Source organism: Rattus norvegicus, chromosome 4 (genome assembly GCF_021556685.1).
Source record: "Rattus norvegicus strain SHRSP/BbbUtx chromosome 4, alternate assembly SHRSP_T2T, whole genome shotgun sequence".
In the NCBI taxonomy this organism is placed as follows: Eukaryota; Metazoa; Chordata; class Mammalia; order Rodentia; family Muridae; genus Rattus; species Rattus norvegicus.
The window spans coordinates 138,553,493-138,572,531 of record NC_141537.1 but is presented as its reverse complement, the minus strand read 5'-3'; positions in this window follow the sequence as shown (position 1 = coordinate 138,572,531).

Here is a 19,039-nt window from a genome sequence, read left to right as displayed (position 1 = left end):
TCCTCTGCATTGTCATTTACAAGCAAAGATTAAGCCGGTCAAGGGTCTGCACTGATTTAAACTGTGTTCAAATGTAAGCTCTCTGAAGGAAGCCAGCAGGTACTAGTTAGAGTGAAGAGAAGGGGGAAATAAAATCAAAGGGCTATCACTGAAAGCCTTCTAAATTAAAAGAAAAAAATGTGCATTAGGCTTCCGAAAGGTGGAAATTACATAAAGTGGACTCAAATAATCCAGAGAAGTCGTGCTCTCATCAACAGCTTGTTAACAGTTTCCTGGATACAAAAGGAGTTTGCATTGTTTGTGACAGCCCTGCTTCTGCCTTTCTTATTTTGAATGCTCTTTTTGTTTCACAGGGAGCCCTCTGACTAAACTTTTTTTAATATGTCTGTGTCTTGACGTGGTTTTTGAATAGCTACGACCCCCACCCAGAACGCACGCATGCACATAGACATCCTAACGTATAGAAACATACCTAAAACACGAGAACGTTTTCAGGTCCTGACACAAAGACAGTCTATTCTTAACATCAGAAAGAGCACATAAATGAATATAGAGGCTGGAAAAACTAAAACTACAAATTACATGAAGTTCTGTAAAAAGGTAACTTTTTAAAATTCTTTAATCCTTTTTGACAGTCCTGTCTCCATCCCCCAACTGCTCTGCCTTCCCCCAACCCCTCTATCCTATACCTAACCCCTTGTCTCCAAGAGGGTGTCCCCATGGCTTAGTCCCACCTCACCATACCTCCCCACTCCCTGAGGCCTCAAGTCTCTGGATGGGTTGGTTCATCTTTTCTCACTGAGGCCAGACCAGGCAGTCCTCTACTGTATAGGTGTCGATGTCCTCATATCAACTGGGGTAGGCTGCCTGGTTGGTGGCTCAGTGTTTGAAAGATCTCAGGGGTCAAGGTTAGTTGAGATGGCTGGTCTTCCCATGGGGTCCGCCCTCCTCCTCAGCTTCTTCCAGCTTTTTTCCAATTCAACCACAGGGTTCCCTGGCTTGTGTCCATTGATAGGGTGCTAGTGTCTGATTCTGACTCCTTCAACTGCTTGTTAGGCCTCTCTCGGAGGGAAGCACAGCAGGCTTCTGTCTGGCAATACACCACAGTATCAGTCAGGACCTGGGGGCCTCCCCTTAAGCTGCATCCCAATATGGGCCTGTCACTGAACCTCCTTTCTCTCATGCTCTTCTCCATTTTTGTCCCTGCAGTTCCTTCAGACAAGAACCATTCTGGGTCATAGTTTTTGACTGTGAGATTGCTATCCTATCTGTCGACTTTTGACCTTACTTGGATTTATATGATAAGCAAGGTCTGTATAACTGGTTCTTCTGATGCCCATGGATTGTATTTCTCTTTGACTATATTTTGTAGCGGTAAATATTGAAACCAAAAGGCACCAATCCATGCTATTACTGGCTCCAGAGGGCTACATGGCATCTGTGGGTTATTTTCTTCTTAATCAGCAAAGCATCTCAATCTGACTCGCTAAGTTTCCAATTTCCATCCCAAGCTGTCGCTGGCTACACTCTGGGCCTTGCAGTGATCCCACTGCCATGGCTAACCCTACATGTCACTGGCTACTTACTCTCTGGTCCCAGCAGCAACTGCCCTCTTGCGACTCTGCTGTGAGCTCTGTTCACAGTCCCAGCATATGGCTCTTGTGGTTATAGTCACAACCCCCTGCAACACGTTGAAATCAAAACACTTGTAATTTATTAATCAGATTTATATCAGTAAATCCTCACCCCACAATATGTCCACCCAATAAGCTCAGAGCCAATTAATATAGACATAAACTGCCCACCTAGATAAGACGAGTTGTGCTATAATAATCTATCCCTTATAAGATATTCATAACTACCTGTGGCCCTTTAAGGCCACACAGACCTGGGTCGTCCATCTTTGTCTCCCTCTTGGTTCTTGTTCCTCTTTCTCCTCTCTCCTCTCTCCAAAACTCTATGCCTTCCTTAAATTTTCACTGCCCAATCACAGGCCTTGACTCATCTTGTGCCTGCCTTCACCTGCATGTAGACAACTGCAGGATGATGTCATCATGCAGCAAGGCAGGTCCAGGATAAGATGAAGCCTATCATCAAATGAGAAGGGTAGGCAGAGGGAAAGGTCTAGGAAGGAGGGAGGAGTAGGAAAATTGAGGGAATCAAGATAGAAACAACAGAGTGGAATGATCCAGATCCAGGTGGACCAGGTCACCTTTTATCTTGTCTAGGTGGACAGTTTATATCTTTATTAATTGGCAGTGAATTTATTGTGTGGGTGTATTGTGGATCAAGAATTTAACACATAAATCAGTTTGTTGGATTATAGTTTGTTGAGTCTTGCTTTTACTGGATAGTTGGGAGTTTGTATTTAACTACCAGAGGGTAGTTGGTGGAATGTAGGCAGAGCTCATGACAGGGAGCCATGATAGGGCAGCTGCTGTTGGACTTCTAGAACCATGATTCTACCAAGTAGGTGGCACTAGAGAGTTCGAGGCTATCAGAGAGCAGCCAGGAGAGATACTATTCTGAGATAAATTAGTGCTAGTTCTAAAGGCCTGGCTGCCAGGGTACACACAGGAACTGGTTCCACAGCTCTTCTATTTTTTTACCACAACAGTACATCTGTCCATATGGGAAATGGGAAAACTCTATTGCCAAGAGCTTCATTGGTTGTTGGTGGTTTTATGATTTTAAGTTGAGGCAGGGTTTCATGATGACAGTCTAGCCTCTAACTCTAGCTTCATGCCTTAGTCTTTCAGGTGTTAGGAGTCCAGGTACTTACCACCACTTTCTACTATTGTGATGTGTCTCTCTTCATACATAATTTTCTTCTCCAAATGGTGGTAGGACCAATTTGATGAACAGGTTTGTAGCACTATATATCTTAACTTAAAATCCAATAGTACCTTAAACTTTAAGTTTGTAGACATGAAAACAAAATTTTAACTTACCTTTCTTTATAGATACATGAGAAAAAAGAGTATTGTGTAGCACATAGATTCTTTTCCAGAGGTGGAATTCACTTGGTGTAAGTAATAGCCCTTTCCTCAGCATTGAACAATTACCCCATGCTCCAAGACAGTTGATCATCTTTTTCTTTAATTTTCCTAAGGAAGGAATGTAAAGGTATTTCATGTTTCCAGTTGCTGCAGCTAAGCATGTGTTAGTCAGTCAACTGAGGTTACTCCCTCCCCTAGTGCTCCTCAGGGTGAACAGCACATTCTACTCAGACCAAGTCCTTATGACACATCCACAACCATACTATGTTCTAAATGTGTAGGGAGGGGGTTATTCAAGCCACTCTTCTCTTTTTCAGCATCACCAGCTCTCCCTGTTTTCCTCCCATTTATGTTTGTAGCACAGAGATGTGCTCTTGTCCTGATAGTCTTGAAAATCACTAACGTTCTTGATATCTCCCTTGTCTTCTAGCTTCTGCTCCATTTCCAGGCTACTTGTTATAACACAATACTGTGGAAAAAAAACCTGTCACTACTCATTACATCCAATATGTACTTTGCAATACTTGCTACAACCTAGCCTGATTGGTCTTTTGTTCCCTTATGCCGTATAAGTACCTCTTGTCAAGTCAAAGCTGGATTACACATTTCAAAACCTGAGTAGCCAGTTCTCAGTCTCTGTTTATCTTGACAGAATGGCAGTGATTGGCACAGATTATCATATTCTCCTGTTTTTACAAATTGCCTTTACTTAGGTTCCTGCTTGACTTACCTCTCATCTCTCATCCATCACCCTTCTTAAAGCTGAACTGCCATCTTTATTTTGTGGATTATTGAGACACTGAAGATAATGAACAATCTAAAGTAAGGCTAGGATAGTAAACTACCAAAAAATTTTCTGGGGACACGGAAAAATTTCCCAAATGAGTTAAAAAATGTATCATCTACCTATAAGTCTTTAAATATTACATATTCTTCTAAGTTCAATAGATTTTTCTTTAGACAATTAGTAAGTGGTAAAATAGGGGTACATCAGCACACAAACAAATGAGCAAACAACTTAACTGAAATGACAAATACTAGAGTGGAAGAGTGTCTCATTTGATTTTCACCAGTTTAAGTAATCATAGTAGCATTGCATTAACGACAGAGAGAGAGAGAGAGAGAGAGAGAGAGAGAGAGAGAGAGAGAGAGAGAGAGAGATTGATTTCAATTTCCACAGAATGTTCTTCACATGTATGGTCAATTGAATTTGGATATAGGCAAAAAGTTAATTCAATCCAAAATAATTATAATTCAAGAAGTGATATTTGAACTAATGCACAGTAACTTATAAGAAGTAAATGTTTACTTCACTCCATAACCTCAGCAAGTAAACTGAAAGTAGAAACAGCTCTTTTACTGACTTTTCCTGCTGGAAGGAAAAAAAAAATAAGTGACTTCATCAGTGATCTAAGTCAGAAACAAAACATAGAAATTTTAACTTCATCAAAATTAAAAAGGACTATGGAAGTTTGAATAATAATGGCCTCCATAGGTTACCATGTTCGAATACTTTGACTTCAGTTGCTAAAACTGTCAGATTAGAATGGATGGACTTCTTTGAAGAAGTGTGAAACTGAGGGTGGGCTTTGAAGTTTCACAAGTGTCATTCCCAGTTTTATTTCTAATTCCTGCTTGCAGTTCAACACCTAAGTTCTCAGAATTCCTGCCATCATGCCTATATTTTGCCATCATTGACTCTAAATTTTAGACACTAATCCCAATTAAAAGAAATTTTTTTATAGGTTGCCTTTGGTCATGGTATTTTATCATAGCAGTAGAAAAGTAACCAAGTCAGTAATTTTTATGTGTACAATGAAATAACTATTATAATTCAATAATAAGATAAACAAGAAGTTTTAAATGGACAAAACTATGAATATAATTTTCATAAAAGCACGTGAGAGACATTTGAACATATAAAAAGGTGTTCAGTAAATTTATTCAGCTTGGAGGTGGAAAGCTGGATCAGTAGTTAAAAGGATTGGGGGTTAGGGATTTAACTCAGTGGTAGAGCACTTGCCTAACAAGCACAAGGCCCTGTGCTTGGTCCTCAGCTCTGGGGAAAAAAAGGATTGACTGTTCTTACAAAGGACCCAAGTTCAATTCCCAGTATATGGTGACTGGCAATCATCTGTTTCTCTAGGTACAGGGATACACTCTCCTTTGTGAAAGCAGTCAGGTACCTGGTACATAGTCATACACACAAGGAAATAAAAATAAATGAACATTTTTAAAAGTTATTTGAAAATCATTAATCTTAAATGGAAACCACTGAGACAGGATGGAAAGCCAGGGAAAGGATCTTCTAGCTCAGGAATATGGCTGAATCTCTCCTCACAAACAGTGCACGAAGTCCAACAAATTTAACAATTGCTTAAGCCCCTTTTCCATTTCTCATCCATAAACCTGCAATTTTTCCAGGATTCTCAGCCAGAAGCCTCATTAACCAAGAAAGCTTATGAATTCAACTCCTTGTGCAATTACAGTGGTCTGTGGTTTCAATTTGTCAGGCTGTAATTCCACCCAACTCTTTTTCTTTCTTTTTTTTCTTCATTCTCTCAAATGGAGAACTGATTCCACCAGATTGACCTGAGGACATGTTTATGGAACTTTTTCTTGATTAATAGTTGATGTGGGAAGGCCTAGAACACTGTGGGCAGGGATATCTCTAGCGGGCTGACTCAAATTATGTAAGAAATCAAACTGAGAAAGCGATGAGGAACAAGCCCGTAGAAATCCGACCGCCATGGTATCTGCTTCAGTTCTTGTTTCCACCTTCTTACCTTGCGTTCTCTCTCTCTGCCTTCCCTCAAGAATGGACCGTAACTTAGAAGCTGGAATAAAGTCTCCACCCTACATTGTTTTGGTCATTGTGTTTATCATAGCAACAGAAAACAAACTAGAAAATCCTCTGACCACACAGAAGCCATAACATGTATATGTTCCAAACCCCAAGTAAATACCATTAAAAATATATGTCAAAAGCTTTTGCAAGATGTCTCCATTTACATACTACGCCCATACACATGAAAGCACTTGTGCCAGTTAAAATATTCTGATAATTACAGAAAGTTTTTCTTATCCTAGAAGAGCAGAATAAGAGCAACAGTAGGTTGGACCCCCAGTGTAGGGAATGTCCTGGTGGGAGGACAGAAAAAGAGGGGTGGGTGGGGAGAGGAACACTAGAAGAAAGGGAGAAGGATGGGATAGGGGGCTTGTGTCTGGGAAATGGGGAAAGGGGGTAACATTTGAAATGTAAATAAAAATTACCCAATAAAAGAAAAAAAAGAGCAACACTAAATTCCACCTACAGGTGAATAGATAAACACATTGTGGCATATTAATGAATGTAGTGCATGTTAGAAATAAAAGGACAAAAATCTCAAGTATATCTTGGACAGATTCCAAAAACATGGTGCTAAGAGAAAAATATTGAAGAATAAGTAAAGTAAATCTGTGTGTGTGTGTGTGTGTGTGTGTGTGTGTGTGTGTGTGTGTGTGTGTGTGAGAGAGAGAGAGAGAGAGAGAGAGAGAGAGAGAGAGAGAGAGAGAGAGATTGGTTGCTTAGGATCAGGATCAAGGTGGGAGATTAATTATATCTGGGCACTAGGGAACATTTAGGTTAATGAAAAGACCTGTTTTACCCTGTAATGTAGTGAAAGGGATACATGAATTTGACAAACATTGTCAAGCATACAAGTGGGTACACTTTATTTTAAGGAGGAGTTCATATTTTATAAATTAAAGGATGACAGATTTCTCTGCCCCTTCTCTCCTCTCTCTCTCTCTCTCTCTCTCTCTCTCTCTCTCTCTCTCTCTCTCTCTCTCTCTCTCTCTCTCTTTCCTCTTTTACAGGTTTTGAGAGTAGAGGAAAAATGCCAATATAGTACTTAGCTCCTTCCTAATGTTCTCAGGGAATACTGAGGCCTCTCATTTGTCAAACAAGAGACATTGTGTTGAACCACTCACCAATGACTTTAGCTTCAGACTTCCCAACACCTCAACTTTTTTTATTTCCAGCAAATATAAGCAATACTTAAAGTATATTTGTCATGTGGTAAATGCCTTCAATATATTAATATTCCTCTTACAGGTGTGTCCAAACACTTGTCTAATTCACCAGGAAAATACTGCACCAATCACGGTCAAACTGAAGTTCTGTGTAGTTAAGTAATGAAAATGACTCTCAAAGAAAAAAGAAGAAAGAGAAGGAGAGGAATGAAAGAAGAAAAAAATCAAAGAAAGAAGGAGAGGGAGAGGAGAGAGAAAAATTGATCATAGTGCTTAAGGAAAGTTTATTGTTTTACATTGGACTTTCTTTAGAGCTATTCTGAGTCCATGGGGACATATGTGGTCTGTGGGTGGGAAATTGGATATATTGGCTTGAAACATTTGAAAAAAATGAGTAATCATAGTAAATTTTTGATATATCAGTGTTTTAAAGTGTATCAATTTTAATAATGTGCCATTGGTTTCATTTGTTTTGGCATTTGATGATAGTTTTTCATTTTATTTTGTTTTGTTTAGAGACTTTGATTGCTCTATCAAACTTTCTTAAGCAACTCATGCTCAAAATATATTTTATAGAAGATATACTCCTGTGCCTATTTTATACAAAAATTAACAAAATATCAAGTATTTGTTATAGATTCCTAAGTTTTCTACGTAAAAGGCACAAATTTTAAAATATTACTTGGTTCTTACTCCAATCTTCAGAGCAAGGTAAATTAGCCATTCTTTACTGGTATATGAGGTTTGGAAAACATCCACTAGTATGTCAATATCACATAGACTTAAAAGGCCAGGTAGAGATTTAAATCCTCAATACCTGTAACTTGAACTTTTATCTGGGAGCCAGACTACATTTACAGCTGCACTAGTATAATACAAAACTAAGGCCTTCTGAGTTTATTTCTACCCTTTAAAGCAAAATGAAAAAGTTTATCTGTAACATAATGTTCTAAGCTACAACTGACCAGATTTTTAACAATTAACTGGATGTTTAAGCACTTTCTTCCTGTTCATGAAAACAGTGTGTATCTAAGTATTTGTCTCATCCATTCACTGTGCTTTATATCAAATGGCCCCAGGAATATCATATCACATTTCTGTTTACAGTTTTCTGTGTTGCTAAAAGCGAAGACTGGATTAGAATTCCACCAGAAATCAACTACACTCACTATGTTTACCCTTGTTAGGTAAAAGCACAAAAAACATTGAATGGTAACAATTTCTATGGTTTTTTACCCAATGTAACTTTTTTCATTTTATTCTACATATGTATAATTTTACAGATATTCAAATTCACTCCCTATGGACAAATAAAGCAACAGCATTTTACCTTGAAATGTATTGCTATTCAAAAGCAAAACACTGAGTGAAATGAATATATTCTTCTTCAACTACATTGTAGGAAAATGTACATTTTAGAAGGCTATTACAATAATTCAGTTCAGGTCCCTTGAATATATTCATGTAAAAATAGAAGAATTGTTACACACTATCACTTTCAATGGGGAGTAAGGCCTAGACTCTTCTGACATGAATTGTTTTGCTTCAGCTGTGGAAGGACACTGGAAAATCGTTCCATGGAACTGCTTGCCACCTGCTGCTCCCAACACTGAATTTTAATGAATGCCAATTGCTCTGCAAGAGTCTCACTATTTTAGAAATATTATTTAACACGAAGCCCATTGTGCTCTTTCTAAATTACAGGGTAAATTGCTTGGGCCCCAGTGAAAATAAATGTATTTCATTAATGCTGTTCTTCTACTAATCTTTTTAACCCTGAAGACTGAGTGATTTCCCATGCATAATAATTATGGCTGGATCATCTTTCCTAGTCACAATGAAGAGGTCAGAACACATAAACTCTAAAATCTGGATATTCACCAGCAGATTAGTGGCTTGTCTGCAATTTATGATATACAAACCCTTGCCTTGATTTTCAGTGTTGGCTAGACACACACAATATGAGTTTAAGCTCTTTTCATTGAACAGAATTTAACTATTAGCCTAATGACATCATTACTTACAATACTTTGTATTCTTCTCTTTTGCAGACAATACACTGGTATTTCTTTTATAATCATAGGATAGATTGATTAGCCTCACTTTTAGTGTTCTTTAGACATGCTCTCTAGCTAGAGATTCATCATGCATGCAGAATGTTTCTCTGCCCCTTGAATTTGAGCCAAAATACGTAAATCACCTTGACTAGTTATATATGTAGAGAAGGCAAAGAGCACCAGCTCTTGACCTAGGCTTTGCAGACATTTTATGTGTTTCCTTTTAGTTTGGCTCATATGAAGGAATGATGGCATGCTTGGGGCAGAGACATTCTGGTTATACATAAACCTAACTAGAAAGTTGAGATTCTTACCCAAGCCCATCCTACATGACCTCACGCTCTGCTCTTACAGACCCAGAAAAAATCTCTAGCTGCTTTAAGCCACTGAATCTTGAGAATTTCCTAGCAACAATCACTAGTCAGAACCATTTTTTTTACTCACTGGTTTCAATTGGACTAGTCTCTATCCTCCTTAGGGCAGTGTCTTGGTCAAGGGCTTCATGCCTCGGGTCCCATGTGAATAATCCATTTGGAATTGTGATCTTGACTTTAGGACTCAGAGAAAGGGAAAGGCTGAAGAGATGGCTCAAAACACAAGGGTGATCTCCACCCTTGCATCCATGTGGGGCTACTTACATTTTCTATTAATTTTAATGCCAGGGGATCCAGTGATCTCTTCTGGCTTCTGTGGCACACACAAAGACATGACATACTCAACCAAGACAAAAAAAAAAAAAAACAATCAAACAAAAAAATACGCCTAAGTCAAATAAAATACCCTTTGAAATTATAAAATTAAAAGGAAAACATGATGTTTACTTTCAATTGTCAATTTCATGTAACCACCATAAGAAAGACACCGCAGAGATTTACTGAGGATGTAGGATTCACTATGACATGAATGGTACTGTCTCATGGTATCAGGACCCTAGGCTGAATGAAAATGAGAAAGCAAATTGAATACTAGCATTTCTGTGTCTTTTCTTTCTGATTCTAGATGCAATGCAATCCTCTGCCTCGTGTTATTCCACAGTAACTACAAAGTCATGATAGCGTGCACCTTCAAATTGGGAGCCCAAGTAAACCCTTCGTTGAGTTGATTTGGTTGTTTATCAAATATTTGAGGTATTATTATGTTTTTCTAAAAACTATGAATGAGGCCATCAAAGAAGTATACTCAATGTCAACAATAAGCCATTTACTTTTGATAATGATGAAAAATGATTTCTCTATTGGTTCCTATACTTTATGGTATATATGATCACATACTTCAAGTTCCTAGTTATAAGAAAGTAAAATTTTAAGAAGAAGATTCCATGAGCACGAAGTAGTCTGGAATTTAAGAAAGTTCTGAGCATGAAATGAGAGTTATAGCAGATGAAGCATTGTCAGAAAAATCTCTGGTAGGGTACATGAGACATGAGCTAGAACATGGTCAGGCTGGGTAAATTTGAAATGGTGCAGAAAACTGCACAGAAAATAGACTCCCAACTTTGCACTCTCAGATCCACTGATAGTTTGCATTTAAGTTCAGTCTATAACCAAACAAGCTTCTGCACTGAGCAAGCCTCCAATATAAGAGAATAGTAACTTGCTGAAAATCTGCTATCTCAATATATTTTGTTTGAGGCCTTAATTGACATCTAACATCCCATTGCTTTGCTCTAGATTTTGCTCTAATGTCAATTGATCTTTTCTAGGTTCCTTTGATATTTTGAAAACCAAGACTTTCTTCCCTAGAGAGGTGGTACTCTTTTGTACTTTGCTTACAAGTAACTTGATTACAATTGTTGCCTGTCCCAATATTACAATAAAATTCAATTCAGAAGACCACACCAGTGACTTGTGAGTCTTCTAGAGATATTTCTTCATGATATCACTACAAAAGAATTCATGAAGCAGCGCATAGTGATTAGGGATATTCCTACACAAATACCAAATACCTTTGTTTTTTTAAGAGTTCAATGAAATATAATTATTAAAGGCACCAGGTAGAGATGATGAAAAGGTTTTTGTTACTCACATGAAAATGTTCTCTTAACATTTGAGATAGTAAACATTTGGAATCTAACAAACATGAAATACTATGGAAAAGATATATATTCTTGAAATTGGAAGATTCTGTACCTACTCTTCCTTTGTCTATATATTTTCATCTCTGTGGACATGACCATAGATCATGTATAAGTCAAATACAGAGAGTACAATCTGCTCAATGAATGCTGTTTTCTTGGAACTGTAAGCTCATGTGAGTTTTGGATAGTTTATTCCAACATTTTATTTGAATGGCTGCCTTTTAGTCATGAGGGATTGGGCAAAACTGGTGAAAACCACTATCATTCACCCACTGCTAGTCATCCTTTGCCAATAAATGTATCCCTTGGTGTTAGTAAACATCACACAGTGCAAAATAAAAATAGATCAATGAGCCATGCCATAAGATTCAGAATTTGAGATAAGCTAAGAGTCTGTAAACAGGAAAGAAAAATCTATATTATGAATAGCTTTGAATTCTAAAGATAAATCATTCTTCTCTTTCAATTTGATAATGTCCATTAGAGTCATGATGTCCGAAACATGTGATGGTACTGCTTTAAGAATATTGCGATATTGAGGGGCTATAATTGATCAGTACAGTGAATAAAAACAGGCAGAAAGCCATGGCAGTCATCCATGCATGGTCAAGGAGAGAAGCTAATCTACTTTCAGAGATCATTCATTCCCTTCAGGCTACTCATTCTTTTCAGTACAAGAGAGACAAGTGTCGCTTGCAGTGCCTGCCCTCTTGTGGACAATGAAATTAAACAAAAAAGAAAAGGAGGTTAGGAGAGGAAAAAAATGGCTTATTTCCAGAAGCCCATCATCATGAATAAAAGTTTCTCAAGTATAAATATGATTCTCTTCCTTCTATGACCTTTTACTAACCAGATAAACCATTCATCACAGAATAGGGATCCATGAAAACTCAGAGTTCATGAAATTTCCCTATAAGAAGAGTGGGTGAACAGTTCACAGCCCTGTGCTCCAAAAAGATTTCATTTGCTCAAAGACATCCCTGAGAGGAAGTATTATTAGGCTTGTATTAATTATGGGGCCCATAAAGATTTAATATTAGTGAAACTTTTGCTAAGTCTTGGTACACCATACTCCTTTCTTTTGGTTAATATTTCCAGAAAAAATACATATTTACTAAAAATCCTAAAGCCTACCAAATTATGCACCTCTTTCTTAGTAATTAAAAGTGTACAGTGAGATAGTTTTTAGAACATCCATATTGGAGGGTATACTCCAAGTCGAATAGATTTATCCTTAAAGGTGCTTTCCTATAGCAATACCAGTCCCTTTAAGGTTGTATCACTTTTCATATGTCATGAATTCTTTTCATAATAAGACATCTATTATTAATTCCGTGTCTTTGTTGCTCAATATTTAATAAGGATAATAATTAATGTTACACAGTGTTATACATATCATAGTTCCTAGATAATCAAATTTCTATGAAGTACAATATCAAAGAAAATTAACATAGTCCAGACTAGAGTGAAACGTCTGATTTTCATTTGTAGGTAATGACCTTTATTGTCCTGACTGCTTTATTTTCTAGTATATATTGAGAAATAACACCATCATAAGCCCAATACATAGAAGTATTGATGTGTTGCATGCCCCCCTCCCCCAAATGGACTGAACACAGTTGGTGAACTGGAGGTTATCAGTTTTATTACAGTCAATAAGCCATCGTCTGTTCCATTTGTTGACTACTTTGCTGTAACAATAGGGGTTAGATAGCAAAATAAACAGCTATATGATGGTACAACCGATTCTCCAGACATTGGGTCTAACCATGGTGTGATTTGCAAAATTGTTTTTATGATGTGGTAGATACTGTATTTCTTTAAATGTATTACTTTTTCTTAGAGTAGGAAGGGGAAAAGATCTTCTTTGTGCCCTTTATCGCATAGCAACTTTTATTCTACATGACAAGACATCAGTTTAGAGGTTTCTTTCAGCTTGCTGTTAGATATAACAGTGGAATTTTATAGATAGGTTAAGAGGTCCTGCCATAGTTGGACACCCCCCCAGGTACAGGGAAATGTTGGAGGAGGGTGGTAAGGAGGGTGAATGTGGGGGCACCCTTATGGGGGAAGGATAGGGAATAGGGGAGTTATATACAGGAAACTGGAAAAGGGAGTAACATTTAAAATGTAAAGAAAGAAATATATCCAATAAAAAAGAAAACAATTTAAATTAAAAAAGAGTAAGTAAACATATCATTGGTCATTGCATACATTTGTACATAAACTTAGGTCTGTAGACATTTGCCCTAGATTCAGTATCCTGTATGTTAAAAATGTTTTTTTCTTTGTTTGTTAGTTTTGGTATACAGATATCTATTACTACTTTATTAAAACAATTTTTAAAACAATGTTCAAATACCTTACATAATCCTTTTCCAAACGCAATTATAATATATGATCACTGCTTCCTTTCAAAAGAATATTTTATATATATATATATATATATATATATATATATATATATATATATATGGAACATGCATATGTGAATGTTCCAGGAATGTACAAGAGGATGTTGCACTCCTAGTAACTGGATTTATATTTCTGGGTATTGTATTCTTAAGAACAAATTAGACATAAATGATGGATGCACAATTACAATGCAAATTGAAAGTTTTTCCTGCTCTTTTCAGTCAATAAGCAATGGGTGATAACTAGGATCTGGAAGTCTTTGTCTTGAAACCTGGTCCTTTCTACATTGTAATCTTTGTTAATTATTGGCTAGAGTTCACAAGAACTCTTTAATATTGAAACAATTAAGTCTATAAATTTCTTAGCTGAATATCTAATAATTCCATCAGAGGGTGCATGGGTAGTAATCATAATCTATTGGTTATTGCTTTGGGTATCTAAAGAAAAATCCTGCTTCGATGGTTGTATTTCAGCCAGCATGTTTCTAAACTATGCTGCTAAATGTGGCTATTCCATTCTGAAACCCCATTGCATATTTATCATAGAAATATTTGCTCCTTTGAAGTTTGATCACCAAATTTATGCCTGGTCTACACAACCCAGAGCACATCAGAGAGATCAGAACCCTCCTTGTCAGGGTGTTATATTCCTTGTCATCTTCATGAGGGAAATGTCTGAACTCTGCAAGGGAATTTGTCTAGTACAAAGACTGTACTTTCTTATTACATATTATACATTCATTCTAAGCATCTTACTTTCTTCAGTGTTATGGCAACCGATTCTGGACATTGGTAGAAGAGTTGATCCATCAAGTCTGACTTACTGGAGACAGTATCATTGATTACTTTGCTGGAACCATCATGAAAAGTGTTAAAGAATAATTCTTGAGGGCAGAAGGGATGGCTAGTGGAAAGAGCTTCTCTTGCCACGGTCCTAGGTTAAATTCCCACATGGTACTTCATAATCATCTGTAAGTCCAGTTTATGGAGATCTGATTCTCTCATATATCTCTGCAGACATCAGATGCCCATATTGCACAAAATACACACAGGAAAAAGCATCTATGTACTAAAATTTTACAAGGGGACATTTCCTAATATTTTTTCTCAGAATATTGAATAAAGGGACACATATGACTACTGGCAATTCATGCCTCTCTTTTACTTAAGCTGAGTTATGTATTCTTGGCTTCCTGCTAGGCAGAACTAAAATAAAGGTGTACATATATGTGGAATATGAGCTCAAGAAGCAGACATGAAATATTGGGAACATAATAAAGAAGAGCCAATATGGAGACATGTCACTTAGTTATTCATATGCTTCTGTAACAAGGGGCTGTTCCAGACTGAATTGAAGGAAATTCCAACAATATCTGCCTATCACTCTTCAGCTTTTTGTCCCAAAGTCCATCACACTGTGCATAAACTCCTTTACACCACTGCTCTGTAAACATGTGCGAACTTAATAGATACTTGTGGGTGTTCGACAGCCACAAGGTTAGAGAGGGCCTGCATCAGGGAGTACGATGTAGGAGATGAAAAGTTGCTGCCAATTACATGTGAATGGTCACAGATATTAGAGGATCAACTGATACAACAGGACCTGAAATCATGTTCAGGAAACTCTACTGCAAATAAGTGTTTCAAGAAGAAGTGCATTAAAATGATACTTATCATGTCTATTATTTAACTTTTCTTGAGTTTTCGTGATATGATTTCATTACTGAAAATCAGAATAGACTCGCCATTTAGCAGAGGTAGGTCTCATATTTTGCTTATGTATGAATTCTCCATATCACCTTCGATCAAATATTTCATATGAGACATAAATATTTTGGGTTAATTTTTATTTTCTTTTTTAAAAGATATCTTTATTTAGCAGGTAATTTTAGTTCTTGTTTAGTTAAATAAGTTTTGAAAGTAACATCTAGCATCATAATGGAAAGATTCATCCCCTAATTATGCCCAGGAATCTTGAGATTTTTGTGTTATTTTATCAATAATTACTTTGACAACACTTAAACACCTTTTCAATTCTTCACTCTCAGAATGTATTTATACATGTGATCCACTATGGAAAAGCCTATCAGTATTAATAGTATTACTCTCCACTTCTTCCAATACCCTTCTGTCTCATTCTGTTTTCTCTTCAGTCAGGTGTGAATGCTATTTTCTGGTTCAGTGAACATGATTAAGACTTCTGTGGAAAAAAAAAAAGACTTCTGTGGAGGTTTTGATCAATTGGTTTAAAATACTGACAACATTAGCAGCTCTTAACCCACAGAATTCACTTTTACTTCTCTGACTTCCAACATCCACCCCTTAAATAGTACACAAAATCGACTTCTAAAGGCATATTCAGATGAAGTTAAATTTTGCCAACTCACCAAATGTGTATGATCATGTCACATTTTATGGTAAATTGTAATTTTACTTTGAAAGCTGTATGGTTGTGTAACTTTCGCATCAACTTTACTAATACATCTTTTTTAAGAGAAGAAAAGATGTTTTCCTCTCATAGAAGTGTTATCATTTGGGGGTTTAAGGCTTTTTAAAGTTTCCAGACTTCCAACTTGGAACTCCTAAGTATCTTCCTTTCTACATTGGATACGTTTTAGGTGTAATCCTAAGACCTATTTTTACTGCACCTTCATTCACTGCATCTCATATTTCAAATCCTTTGCAATTGGTTTGTTCCCCCAACTTGTTCTGACAATTCACCTGGTCTTCTTGTCAGAGAAATATTTATCCTGGACATGAGTGTTTGGCTAGTAAGCACTTTACAGGGAAAAATAGTATTCCAATGAATTGTACTCCTAGAAACTCATGTTGCTGACGTAACAAGCAACCTGAGCTTCAATCTTAGCCTTCTGATTATCCTCTTCTTTTTTAGGACATTTTCAACACTTTCTCTTGCTATTTCAAGACCCTAGATGGCATGTCTAGGTGTGTCGCTTTCTTTTTAAATTTCTTTTACTTATAATTTTAGATTCTTTCCATTCTTAGACAGATTTGAGTCTCTCAAGGGCTGAAGAAATTCCTTATTTATATTTATGTATAGATTCTACGCATGCCTGTGTTTTGACATATTTTTAAAATTGTAATTGACAGGCATTGCATTTCTTTGAATGACCATTTTACTAATCTTATATTTTCAGTGTTACAACACAATTTCTTGATTTTACTTTTTAACATGAAATCTTATTATATCGTCATGGCTGACTCACAACATAGACTAAAGTAGCCTTGTACTTAAAAGGACCACTTGTCTCTGTTTCCTAAATTCTGGGATTAGAGAACTTCTATGACTGGAGAATTTATTAGCTTTTCAAAATCTTGACTATTGACTCCTGTGGCTTCTCAATTAGATTTTTTTAACACTTACATATTCTCTCATAATATAATTCATATTTAATTTACTCGATGAAAATGTGTTTCTTGTCCTCCACAAGCATTGAGAAAGTGATGGCTTTAACAGATTCCTCATACCACATGAACATGCAGTTTCAATGCAAAGTCTGACCCCCTCTGTACTCAAGAGAGTCTTACAGGTTAAGGGCTCTATCCACAAACCACCTCTGTTTAAGGTACTTGTAAATTGAATTTAATAATCATTTAATAACCTTACTATTTACTAATAAGACCAGGCCACCGCCACCCACAATACTCAAGGCAGAGTCTTATGGATTTATCTAATTACTAAGGGATTACTCTTAATCTATTTTCTATATGCGAAACTATTTATCAGCTGTGCTCCAAAGTACTTGTTTGAGTCTTGCCTAGGTTATTTCTACTCATTCAGTCCATCCTCAGTGGGTATTTCACTGGACACTTCACGTGCTCCTGGTCCAAGATATCTAATGGAGATCTCTTGTGCTCTCCGTCTTCTCTCTCCTCCCTTCTTTAACCTCCTCTCTCTCTATCTCCTTGTGGCCCCACCTTTCACCACTATCCCCATAAATAAAAACAGACCTACCTCTATTCGCCCCTGTAATTGGCTATAGTCACTTTTATTTAACCAATAGCTTTAAATTTGAGGGCAAGGTTTACAGAACAGAAACTGATGTATATGAGAATTCACTCGTCTAAGGGCAACCAGATTTTGGGGGCCAGTCTTCAGCATGAAGAATGCATAGCAACATCAGACCAATACCTAACAGATAATAGTAACCAGTCTTTTTGTTCTTAACAACAAGCCAGAAATAGGGCATCTCCTATGTGGTCCTGTCAGAACCCATAATTTATTAGAAGGTTTCACAAATCTTCAGATTCCAAAAGGTTTAAGAGATAATAATTATTATACATTATCTCTAAGGTTTTAGGATCACCCCATCGTATGCAAAAGCACTACTCCTTTTTTCCCAATTATACATTCACTACTTAATTTCTACTAATTGAAAAAATAGCATTTTCTCTAAATCACACATTTCAAACTTTCATATAGAACACCCTTTGAGAAATGAGATTCTATCTTAAGATGAGGTCTTTCATCTTTCTTGATGCCTATACTTTACAAAAACTCCTTTTTGTTTGTTTTGTAGTCCAAGTTTCCTTGAATTTTGATCTTTCTCCTTCATCCTCCTCCAGTACTAGGATTACAGGTATTTTTATGGAATTTCTGCAGCCAAGAGTACTTGAGTTTATATTTAGCCACTGATATTTCAGTATTTCAGCAGCCTTAGAAATGATTCATTTTATCACTATCATATAACATTCCGATACTGAGTTTCATGTAGAAGATACTTACACATATTTACCTCATTTACCAAGACCTAACTTACTTGTTTAAAACAGTTATTCCTAAATAACTCACGAACACTAACAGAAAAAGAATATTATTTCACGCAATTTTGTTGTCAGGGGAAAAATTCTAAAAAAAAATATGTTACTCAAAACATAAAAAAGAGTGAAAATTGTATAATTTCTGTCATGAGACAAATCAGTAGCAATTTGGTCTAGAACTTTGACAGAATATATTATAGCAATTTAATATTTCTATTTCAACCTGAAGACTATAGACCCAAACTGCAAACCAACATTATTTCCCATGAAACTGGGATGGTCATGTCACACATAGAAGCTTGCTTTAATTTGTATCTTTATAAACCAGTTTCTAAGTATTTTTGCAATTCTCAGCCTCAGGAAAGATCTAGAACCAACTCTCAAATGTTTGCACTGTTGACAGGACTAGCTGAATGACCTTGAATCATAAAATGATTCTATCAGAACAAAGGTCATCATTTAAAATAGAGAAATTGAAAAGAAGCTCAGAAGTCCTTGCATGTTAACTCTATGGCAGTTTTTGGAATAATATTACAGATATTTCTAAGAACATTTATGATAGGCATGCTACTAGCCAAACAAAACATGTAGCTAGGCATGCAGAACTAAGAGATTTTACAAACAAATGACCATAAAAGTTTACCATGATTCATGCTCAACCCTAACTCATGCTAAAAGAAAAGCAAACTAAAGTGG